At 44.3% G+C, this 12155-nt stretch overlaps 1 pseudogene; it reads right to left on the bottom strand.

Annotated features, from left to right (window-relative positions):
* The window catches only part of LOC141088519 (cytosol aminopeptidase-like), a 42802-nt pseudogene that overhangs the window by 18420 nt on the left and 12227 nt on the right, over positions 1-12155 (bottom strand).

Here is a 12155-nt window from a genome sequence, read left to right as displayed (position 1 = left end):
CCAGCTGATAGTTGCTGCCCGGGCAGGGACTGTGCTAGTAGTAATACATTGCTTCCATCATCTAGGTACACACAAGTAAAAAAACCTCCATACTGTCCAATAGTAGTCAGCAAGTGTTTTCAAAGGTTGTGCAACCCAATGTCATACCGTACGTGATGTGTCTCTGACCTGTCAAAAGTAACTCCTTTCCCCACAAACACAAGAGGAGGCTCGTTAGGATCACGGCTGCCAGTATAATGGATTTCCAGGAACACCGGCGGCTCATCAGATCCTTTGGCCACACTTAAAAACGCTCCCATTTGTTGCTCTTCTATCCAGGACTTTGATCTAGGAAACCAAAGTGGAAGCATATCACTGCATGGCATACAGTCGCTGTAACTATAGTCTACTGGTTAAAAAAAATGCAACATTGTATGTATTCAAATAACCAAAATTCAGTCCTAGTTACAAGAGTTCTAAATTGCACAAAAAAAGCCCAAAAAAGAAAAAACTCAAAACATGAAATACATACAAGAAAGGTATACTGCAGAGAATGATGGGGTGGTTGTATTAATACATTTAGAATATCCCCTGGAAGAAGCATTTCTTGCGAAACACTTCATCTCACATCTCATCCTTTCTGCAATATTTACAGCAGATATGTCCGCAGTCTTACCTAGTGAGCACCTTAACCCCGTCCCCCAATGCTCCAGTCTTCTGTTGAATTATCTCAGCAAACTTTGACGGAGTCACATAATTCGCTGGAGATTCCATCAAGTAACGAGCCAAGTTCTGCCCCTTCGCGTAGGAAACTCCTTTTTGCCAGGCATCTAGTTCTTCACTAAATAGAACAAATCATTCTGGGTAAACACACTGCAGGCTAGATACAAAGATGATTTTTTTTCCAACTTTATGGAAGCCGTCCACAGATTTTCTAATATGCAGCAAATACGCAAAAAAAGGGAAGAAAAAAAAAAAAGATACAATAACAAAAGATGTACCTGTGTAAGAGTAAGATTGCAACCGCATTCTCCACATCACCACTAATACTATACAACTGAAGTACTAATCTGCCACCAATATTTCCTTATTTTTACATTAGGACAATTTCCAATGTATACTTATTATATTGTTATCCCAATATTTGTGCCATATGTACAATAATGTGACAATTTTGCTGAATGTTATCACATTTGCGCACACACAAAAAACAAAAAACAAAAATACGGGAAAATAACCAAGGAGTATATACTTTTAGGCTATGTGCCCACGCTAGCGTTTTTAAACGCTCAGGAAAAGGATCCCCTTTCCCAGAAAACGCGCGTCTTTTTCCGCGATTTTTGACGCGTTTTTGACGTGTTTTTTGACACGCGATTTCTGGGATCATTGGGGATGGCTAAAAACGCTGAGCAATGCGGGAATTAATGAGCATGCTGCGTTTTTAGCCGCTAAGCGATTCCTGAGCGGTTAAAAACGCATGCATTGGCACAAAAAGCCAAAAATGCATGCAAATGAATTAGAAGCATCTTGTAAGCATTTCTGCAGCGTCTGAGCCGGCACAAACGCTGCGGAAACGCATACAAAAATGCAACGTGGGCACCCAGCCTTAAAATGTTTAATTATTATTATTATTATATTATTATTATTATTAATGTTAAAATTGACACAACAAAAGAAGAACAAAGGAACTACTGGACAGTCAATAGTGGGGACGCTATAAAGTACCGGTGACATGAGGTAGTACGCTTATCATACAGTTAGGTCCATATATATTTGGACAGAGACAACATTTTTCTAGTTTTGGTTCTAGACATTACCACAATGAATTTTAAACAAAACAATTCAGATGCAGTTGAAGTTCAGACTTTCAGCTTTCATTTGAGGGTATCCACATTAAAATTGGATGAAGGGTTTAGGAGTTTCAGCTCCTTAACATGTGCCACCCTGTTTTCAAAGGGACCAAAAGAAATTGGACAATTGACTCCAAGGCTATTTCATGGACAGGTGTGGGTAATCCCTTCGTTATGTCATTCTCAATTAAGCAGATAAAAGGCCTGGAGTTGATTTGAGGTGTGGTGCTTGCATTTGGAAGGTTTTGCTGGGAAGGAAACAGCGGTCAAAGGAGCTCTCCATGCAGGTGAAACAAGCCATCCTTAAGCTGCAAAAACAGAAAAACCCATCCGAGAAATTGCTACAACATTAGGAGTGGCAAAATCTACAGTTTGGTACATCCTGAGAAAGAAAGAAAGCACTGGTGAACTCATCAATGCAAAAAGACCTGGGCGCCATGGAAGACAACAGTGGTGGATGATCGCAGAATAATCTCCATGGTGAAGAGAAACCCCTTCACAACAGCCAACCAAGTGACCAACACTCTCCAGGAGGTAGGCGTATCAATATCCAAATCTACCATAAAGAGAAGACTGCATGAAAGTAAATACAGAGGGTTCACTGCACGGTGCAAGCCACTCATAAGCATCAAGAATAAAAAGGCTAGACTGGACTTTGCTAAAAAAACATCTAAAAAAGCCAGCACAGTTCTGGAAGAACATTCTTTGGACAGATGAAAACAAGATCAACCTCTACCAGAATGATGGAAAGAGAAAAGTATGGCGAAGGCGTGGTACAGCTCATGATCCAAAGCATACCACATCATCTGTAAAACACGGCGGAGGCAGTGTGATGGCTTGGGCATGCATGGCTGCCAGTGGCACTGGGTCACTAGTGTTTATTGATGATGTGACACAGGACAGAAGCAGCCGAATGAATTCTGAGGTATTCAGAGCCATACTGTGTGCTCAGATCCAGCCAAATGCAGCCAAACTGATTGGTCGTCGTTTCATACTACAGATGGACAATGACCCAAAACATAAAGCCAAAGCAACCCAGGAGTTTATTAAAGCAAAGAAGTGAAATATTCTTGAATGGCCAAGTCAGTCACCTGATCTCAACCCAATTTCGCATGCATTTCACTTGTTAAAGACTAAACTTCAGACAGAAAGGCCCACAAACAAACAGCAACTGAAAACCACCGCAGTGAAGGCCTGGCAGAGCATCAAAAAGGAGGAAACACAGCGTCTGGTGATGTCCATGAGTTCAAGACTTCAGGCAGTCATTGCCATCAAAGGGTTTTCAACCAAGTACTAGAAATGAACATTTTATTTACAATTATTTATTCTGTCCAATTACTTTTGGTCCCTTTAAAAACAGGGTGGCACATGTTAAGGAGCTGAAACTCCTAAACCCTTCATCCAATTTTAATGTGGATACCCTCAAATGAAAGCTGAAAGTCTGAACTTCAACTGCATCTGAATTGTTTTGTTTGAAATTCATTGTGGTAATGTCTAGAACCAAAATTAGAAAAATATTGTCTCTGTCCAAATATATATGGACCTAACTGTATCTTATAAAGCAGCATAGACAACGGTACAAGGGGCAAAACATCCAACAGTTCAAGCCAAATAGCTTACAGCATGGAAGCATTACTTACATAAAAGGTCCTACTTGTTAAAGCGTTCCCACCGCCCCAACGTACGTTTCATCCAGTACTTCATCAGGAGGCGTGTGAAGTACTAGATATCTTATTTATAAGATATGATAAGCATACTACCTCATAAAATCCCTGGTCTCTGCTGCAGATGTAATAGCGCTGTGAACCCTGAGCTGTGTATAATCCCACCCACATCCCTGACTGGCAACTTACTGTGTATAGGCAAAAAGCTGCCAATCAGTGGTGGAGATTACACAGATTAGCTGGACTGCCTGGCACGCTACATCCAGTCCCCCAATGATCATCTCTTTGCTGATAAAACAATGATTGTATTGAAACTACAGCAAGCAGCTGATCAAGTGACACATCGCCGGAATCAGTCCCTATAGTATGCTGCTCTCAGATTACATACCAAAACCTGCTGATGGATTCCCTTTTAATACTGTGATAAATATATATAGATTTTCGACAATGCAGCTAACTCTGGAACACGTTTACTGCAAACGTCTTGGGAAACATTATGCAAAATGCTATAAAAGTGTCATTCCATGTGGGGTACAGTTAATCCGGTGCTTTTCCTATAGCGGCACAGACGTTGCAGCACAATTATGATGTTCCTGCACTTGACTCGCAGTGTTGAGCGCCCAGAGAACATACAGTGCCTTGCGAAAGTATTCGGCCCCCTGGAACTTTTCAGCCTTTTCCCACATATCATACTTCAAACATAAAGATACCAAATGTAAATTTTTGGTGAAGAAACAACAACAAGTGGGACACAATTGTGAAGTTGAATGAAATGTATTGGTTATTTTAAATTTTTGTGGAAATTCAAAAACTGAAAAGTGGGGCGTGCAATATTATTCGGCCCCTTTAATGTAACATTTTGTTGCGCCACCTTTTGCTGCGATTACAGCTGCAACTCGCTTGGGGTATGTCTCTATCAGTTTTGTACATCGAAAGACTGAAATTCTTGCCCATTCTTCCTTGGCAAACAGCTCGAGCTCAGTGAGGTTTGATGGAGATCGTTTGTGAACAGCAGTTTTCAGCTCTTTCCACAGATTCTCGATTGGATTCAGGTCTGGACTGTGACTTGGCCATTCTAACACCTGGATACGATTATTTGTGAACCATTCCATTGTAGATTTTGCTTTATGTTTGGGATCATTGTCTTGTTGGAAGACAAATCTCCCATCCCAGTCTAAGGTCTTTTGCAGACTCAAACAGGTTTTCTTCAAGAATGGTCCTGTGTTTGGCTCCATCCATCTTCCCATCAATTTTAACCATCCTCCCTGTCCCTGCTGAAGAAAAGCAGGCCCAAACCATGATGCTGCCACCACTATGTTTGACAGTGGGGATGGTGTGTTCAGGGTGATGAGCTGTGTTGCCTTTACGCCAAACATATCGTTTGCCATTGTTGCAAAAAAGTTCGATTTTGGTTTCATCTGACCAGAGCACCTTCTTCCACATGTTTGGTGTGTCTCCCAGGTGGCTTGTTGCAAACTTTAAATGACACTCTTTATGGATATCTTTGATAAATGGCTTTCTTGCTACTCTTCCATAAAGGCCAGATTTATGCAGTGTACGACTGATTGTTGTCCTATGGACAGACTGTCCTACCTCAGCTGTAGATCTCTGCAGTTCATCCAGAGTGATCATGGGCCTCTTGGCTGCATCTCTGATCCGTCTTCTCCTTGTATGAGATGAAAGTCTAGAGAGACAGTCGGGTCTTGGTAGATTTTCAGTGGTATGATACTCCTTCCATTTCAATATGATCGCTTGCACAGGGCTCCTTGGGATGTTTAAAGTTTTTAAAATCATTTTGTATCCAAATCCGGCTTTAAACTTCTCCACAACAGTATCACGGACCTGCCTGTTGTGTTCCTTGGTCTTCATGATGCTCTCTGTGCTTCAAACAGAACCCTGAGACTATCACAGAGCAGGTGCATTTATACGGAGACTTGATTACACACAGGTGGATTATATTTATCATCATTAGTCATTTAGGACAACATTGGATCACTCAGAGATCCACAATGAACTTCTGGAGTGAGTTTGCTGCACTGAAAGTAAAGGGGCCGAATAATATTGCACGCCCCACTTTTCAGTTTTTGAATTTCCACAAATTCAAAATAACCAATAAATTTCATTCAACTTCACAATTGTGTTCCACTTGTTGTTGATTCTTCATCAAAAATTTACATTTGATATCTTTATGTTTGAAGCATGATATGTGGGAAAAGGTTGAAAAGTTCCAGGGGGCCGAATACTTTTGCAAGGCACTGTAGATGTGAAGAGCTTACTGAGCCTTTGCAGGAAAGGTTTCTGTGGCTCAGTGTGTAACACTTGCTTTGCAGCACTGGGGTCCTGGGTTGAATCCCGCCAATAACATCTGTAAGGAGCTTGCATGTTCTCCCAGTGTTTTTGTGGGTTTCCTCCCACACTCCAAAGACAGACTGATATGGAATCTAGATTGTGATCCCCATTGGGTACAGGGATGATGTCTGTAAAGTGCTGCGGAATTAATGGCGCTATATAGTGGAATAAAATAAACTCTACCTTCCATATGGCATTGTTGAGACTTTTTTCTTCTTTTTGGCCTTAAGCTCATCATATTCATATAACCCCAGAACGGCCCCTTCTGCCGCGGCCTGAGCGCCTCTGCAGGGGTCAACGTCAACATGTGCAATCTCCAAATCCTGCATGTGCCTACAGCCCGCTGGGTGGGAAAGCAACAAACAGTCAGAAGTCAGGGCAGGTAAAGCCCCCACACGCAATAGATGTCCGGCTGACTGCTAAGGCACCAGACCCCTCACTACATGGCCGAGTGTTCCTGTGTTCTCTATGGGGGGGCCGCTGTCGGACTCCTCCAGCGTCAGCTCATCTCCATGGAGAACAAAAGGGTTGATGCTTTTAAACAGGTGTCTGACCTGTCATAGACCCCCGTACACGGACTCACTGCTGACCTCTCACACATTGGCAGGGTCAGTCCACTTTATGCTGGTTTTACATTAGCATTTTTTGCGCAGCACAACGTGCGTGTCCATGGGCATGCCTACCTATGTTTAACATGGCGCGCGCATGGTCTTGCGTTTGCACGCGTTCATACGCATTTTCGTGCACACGCGTTTTTTCGCCGTGTGCGCCTAGGCGCGCCCGACGCAACCTGTTGCATTTTTTGGTCTGCCGAAAGGCGTAAAAACACGCATGCGCACAGAATGTGACAAAATAAAGCATTACAGTCTATGGGAATGCAGGTGTGTGCATGGACATGCGTTCGTCTGTGTTTTCGTGCGCATGCGTTTTTGGGGTAAATATGTGTAGACACTGGTTTTAACCCCTAGAGAACGAATGCGCAAAAAAACCGCAAACGCATGCAAAAACACATCATGCGTTTTTTGTATGCGTTTGTATTGGGCACGATGCGCTGCACAAAAAAACACTAAGGCCTCTTTCACACATCAGGTTTTCGCTGTCAGGCGCGATCCGGCGCTTTTGACAAAAACCGGATCCGGCGAAATGCAATGCCGGATCCGTTTCCCCCCATTGACTTGCATTTGCGCCGGATCGCGCCGGATGGCCATGCGTTTCATCCGGTTTTCGCCGGATTTGGCAATGTGTCTCAATCCGGCGTCTGGAAAAACGGCTACTGTAACGTTTTTTGTCTCCGGCGAAAAAGCCGGACACGCCGGATCCGGCGCGTCCGGCTTTTTCACACAATGAAAGCCTATGAGCGCCGCAATGCGCCGGATTCGGCGACAGCCGGATCCGGTGGCCAGATCCGTTTTTTTTGGTCTGAGCATGCTCAGTAGCTCTGCCCACAAGACACATATATAAAAGCAAGACAGTGGGACCCTCAGCCACACCCAACATGCCACCCAAGACAGCAACCAGGCGCAGGAGAAGGCAGGAGACCACTGCAGCAGCACCATCAGCACCACCACCACGCCAAATGGAGCAGCAAATGGAACATGCTGAGGAGGGGAGTCCAGCAGCAGATGAGAGACGGTAATTATCAAATCCCCCATTCCTCCAAACTAGGGCCATGGAATATCAAGATATTCATTGGCCCTTTGTTTCTCTTTATTCAACAGCCGCCCAAGAGATGCAGCAGCAGCACTGGCAGCAGCAACACCACCCACAGCCATGGAGTCTGGCCAGCAGGAAGACAGCACATCTTCTGGGAGCCCTCCCTCTCATCGTCAGCGTTTGACGGTAAGTTTTTATTTACCAAAATCCATCATCTCTGGAATATATGTGTATTCATTGCCTTTTATTTCAAAACAGGAATCACAAGCTGAAGAGGAGCTCCCAGAAGAAGAAGGAAGGGGTGGACAGACACCTGGAGTGGGCTCACAATTGGTAAGTTTTTGGCATCAAACGCAGAAACACAACATCACACTACACACAACACATAGAAAACAATGTTCTGCAGACCACACACAGCAAACAAATGCCTACATCCTAAGAAATAACATTTTTTGTTTTCTTCTCTAGTCTTCCCAATCTGGTGCTCGGTCAAGAGGTCCTCGCAGTGCCTCCCAGGGTCGTCGGCGACAGCAACGCGGCGGTCACCAGCGTGTAAGTATAAATATTTTTGCTTTGTTTTTTTGCACTTTTTATTTCATTTCTTTTGTGGAGGCCAATTATGTTATTTTTGTCTTTTTCTTTAACAGCCTTCACAGCGTGGTCCCGACTCTGACGGTGAGGATAGAGGAATCGATGTGGACCACCTCATCGATCTCGTCAGAGAAAGGGAGCCGCTCTGGAATATGGCTGACCGACGCCACGCTGACCTGATCGTTACCCGACGACTCTGGGAGGAAATCTGTTCGCTCCTTGTGGACCGCTGGGAGGACCTCGATGCTCGGGCCCAGATTAAAGAGCGTAAGTATATACAGTACCGGTTGCTTGATGTAAACCAGTGTTTCCCGAACAACAGTCCTCGTGGTCCCCACGGATCATGTGTTCAGGATTTCTATTTACTATGGAAATCCTGAAAACATGACCCCTGGGGACCATGAGGACTGGAGTTTGGGAAACACTGATGTTGTATACTAACCACTTTGTCCTTTCTCGTTTCAGGGGACAGAATTGTGAAGCGGTGGCGGTCTGTGAGGGATCGTTTCAAGAAGGAGTTCAATAAAGAGATGCGGGCCCCGAGTGGATCTGGAGGACGCAGGAGCAAGTACAAGTACGCACAAGCCCTGTCGTTCCTCCAGGATACAATGGTCACCAGAAGGTAAATATTACACACCACATGTGAAAAAAAAATGTTTAGATGTAACAATTTTTTTTCAGCCAGGGCCATACCATGTCACTATTTTAATTGTTTTTTTTTCTCTTTATTCCACAGCACGGTGAGCAGCACTCGGGAGCCTGCACGGTTGGACCCTTCTGAGGCGATCCCTGAGGAGACCGGCACCGAGGGACACTTCGACCGCCCCGGTACATCTGCACCTTCACAGCCTTCCAACACATTCGACCCCTCTGTCCCATCCACCAGCACAGGAGCATCGTGGCCGCCTACATTACATGAAGCTGCTGGTGAGGAGATCGCTTTCCCTTTACCCCACCCTTCTGCCCCTGCCACCTCTAGTACACCTGCGGGTACTGGGCGGCAGCGGCAGAGGGGTCAGGAAAAGACTTATGCGCCAGAGTTCTTGCATCTGAATGAATCTTTCCAGAACTGTCTAAAAGTCTTGTCAGAGCAAATCTCCTCAGGCTTTCAGCAGATCAACTCCAGCATTCTGGAGGTGAAGACACTTCTGCAAACCATGCATTCAGAAGCAAGATCTTCGCCAAACCACACCTTTTTCAGGTCTGTTGTGGAGCGCATGGAAACGCTATCTCCTACCCAGCAGATGCATGTAATGCATTCATGCCACGGTGCTCTCCAGCACGTTACCTCCCAACCTCCTCCTCCCACCCCAGTAGTTCCTCCACCTGCACCCCCTCCAGCCACTTTCCATCCTCCCCCTCCTATTACATACCATCCACCTCCCCAGTACCAGCAACCTCCCCACTTCCAGCAACCTGCCCCATACCAAACTCCTTCCCCATACAACTTGCCATCAACATCATCTGCTCCTACAGTCCCTGCCCAACCCTCCACTCCACCACCCACCACCTCTTCTGCCTCCCACATGTCCACCCATTCTGTAGCTTTTTCCACACCTTCACCTCTAACTGTTCCTTCCCCACCACGATCCCAGTCCTCTCTCCACACTCCCAGTGTCGAAGTGTCCCGCAGCCCCTCCAGCAGTATTTCCACCCCACACTACACAGATTTATAATATGTGTATTTTAATAAAAATGACCAGTTTTATGGTTTCAAAGCTTTATTAAAAAAGTTTATTAAAATTTAAAAACAGTTTACTATAAAAAACATTTTTCAATAAAAGTTAAATTATTTTACACTGGTTATCTGTCATTTCTTTCTGCGGCCAAAAAGGTTAAATACAGGGTATTTAAAAGGTAAAAAGGTATTCAAAACTAGGTATATAACTGTGGGTAAATTTTAGCTTTTTGCCACAGTTGTGTTCCTGGTTGTGTTTGAAGCAAAGTATTTCACCTAAAAAGTTGTGTTTATTGTTGGTGATTTCCTAACAATGTACACAACTTTTGTTAAAAGGTGAAATACTTTGCATAAAACACAACCAGGTACACACCTGTGGCCTAAAGCTAAAAATAGTAAGACCATGACAAGATAGCCAACTTTGGTTGGCAAAGGTATATACTGTTGGTACAGAAGGTACACAATTTTGGTTAAGGGCACAAATCTTTCACACTCTGTCATCCTGCCAGTGTACTCTGCCTTGAGGTGACAAAGTATAGTGCAAAATTGTCCCTCATTACTGAAACCGTCACAGAACTTCTAGTGGTAATGTCATGGTAATCTTGCAAGGTGGCTTCTTCAGAGGTGTCCTCAATGGAAATGGGTTCCTTGCAGATAACAAAATTGTGGAGTACCACGCACGCTTTGATCACCTCGTCCACAGTTTCTGTCTTGAGGTTGATCGCAGTCAATAGGACCCGCCATTTGGCTGTCAGAAAACCAAAGGTACATTCAACCATTCTTCTTGCTCTTGTTAGGCGGTAATTAAAAATGCGTTTTGTTCTTGACAATCCTCTGCTACCGTACGGTTTCAAAAGGTGTTCTTACAGCTGGAAGGCTTCATTCCCTATACAGACAAATGGCATAGGTGGACCAGATGTTTGCGGCAGCGGTCTAGGTGGTGGGAACTGGAAGGTGTTTCCATACAGTTTACGCCCCATGGCAGACAGTTTGAAAACTTGAGAGTCATTGGAGCGGCCATAGGCCCCAATATCAACAGCAATAAATTTGTATTCCGCGTCAGCGATGGCCATGAGGACAATTGAAAAATATTTCTTGTAATTGAAATATTCCGATCCCGATCCGGCTGGCTTTACAATGCGGATATGTTTCCCGTCCACAGCGCCCAAGCAGTTGGGAAACTGACATATCTGTTGAAACTTTTCTGAAATTTCAATCCACCTCTCTGTTGTTGGCTCTGGTAAAAACTCTTCAGCTAAGGAGTCCCACAGTGCACGGCATGTGTACTTCATTATTCCAGATATGGTGGAAATCCCGAGTCTGTACTGGAAATGCAGTGACAAAAGGGATTCTCCAATTGCAAGAAATCTGTGAAGAATTAAAAAACAATCAATTAGTTTTAAATCACAGCATTACATACCAAAACTCAGCTATAACACTTGGAGATACAAACTACCACCAACAAGATTGCAGTGAAAGTGTGCTCTGATGCGATCACATCCAATAAATGTGGCTTACCTTAAAGTCACCATCAGACGCTCTGCGGGTGAAACAGAGAAGCGGCAATAGGTGTCTGCTTTTCTTATGAGGTGTGCAATGCGCTCCACCAAGTAATCAAAATTCTCCATTTTCATCCGAACATATCCAAAAAATTTATCCGGGTTTCGTCGAAGGTCCATGCAGAGTGTAGAATAGACCCCACGCGTCATTCTCTTGGCTGTGATGGGGTGGATCCACAAACGTCGTCTACGATGCCTGATGCGCTGCTGTCTCGCTCTCTCCTTCTCCAGAACAATCACCCTCAAACGATTCGCCTCCGCTATAAAATCCGCCAAATTCTTCAAAATATTTCCAATGACAACATCCATCTTCGCCAGTAACTTGCTCTTCTCTCCAACCTGCACTTTCTCCTCTACAACCTGTCAAAGAAGGGCTGTAGGAACACGCTATATATAGTTTTCCAGTATCCAATCCCGTTCGGAAGGCCACAAGGGGTGTTTTTAAAAACCGGATCCGGCGTAATCCGTCGAAAAACGGATCGAAAAACGGATGAACCGGATGAGACGGATCCGGTTTTGTCTGTCAAGAACAAGACGGATCCGGCAGAAAAACGGATCCGTCACATCCGGTTTTATGAAATATTTGCCCGATCCGGCGCTCCGGCACAACGCCGGATCGCGCCTGACGCCGAAAACCTGATGTGTGAAAGTAGCCTAATGTGAAATTAGCCTTAGAGTAATGTGTAATGGGGTTTTATTCACATTTGTAGTTATTTGCCATAATTAATCACAATAACACAGAAAAATAAAGCAGCAGGATGAGAAATGGGTCCATTTACAGCATCAACAATAGTCAATTCTGGCTGCATACACCGGCAACAGATATAGGATT

Source organism: Dendrobates tinctorius, unplaced genomic scaffold (assembly GCF_039654945.1).
Source record: "Dendrobates tinctorius isolate UK_male_01 unplaced genomic scaffold, ASM3965494v1 ptg000039l, whole genome shotgun sequence".
In the NCBI taxonomy this organism is placed as follows: domain Eukaryota; kingdom Metazoa; phylum Chordata; class Amphibia; order Anura; family Dendrobatidae; genus Dendrobates; species Dendrobates tinctorius.
This window is presented reverse-complemented; position numbering and strand designations above follow the sequence as displayed.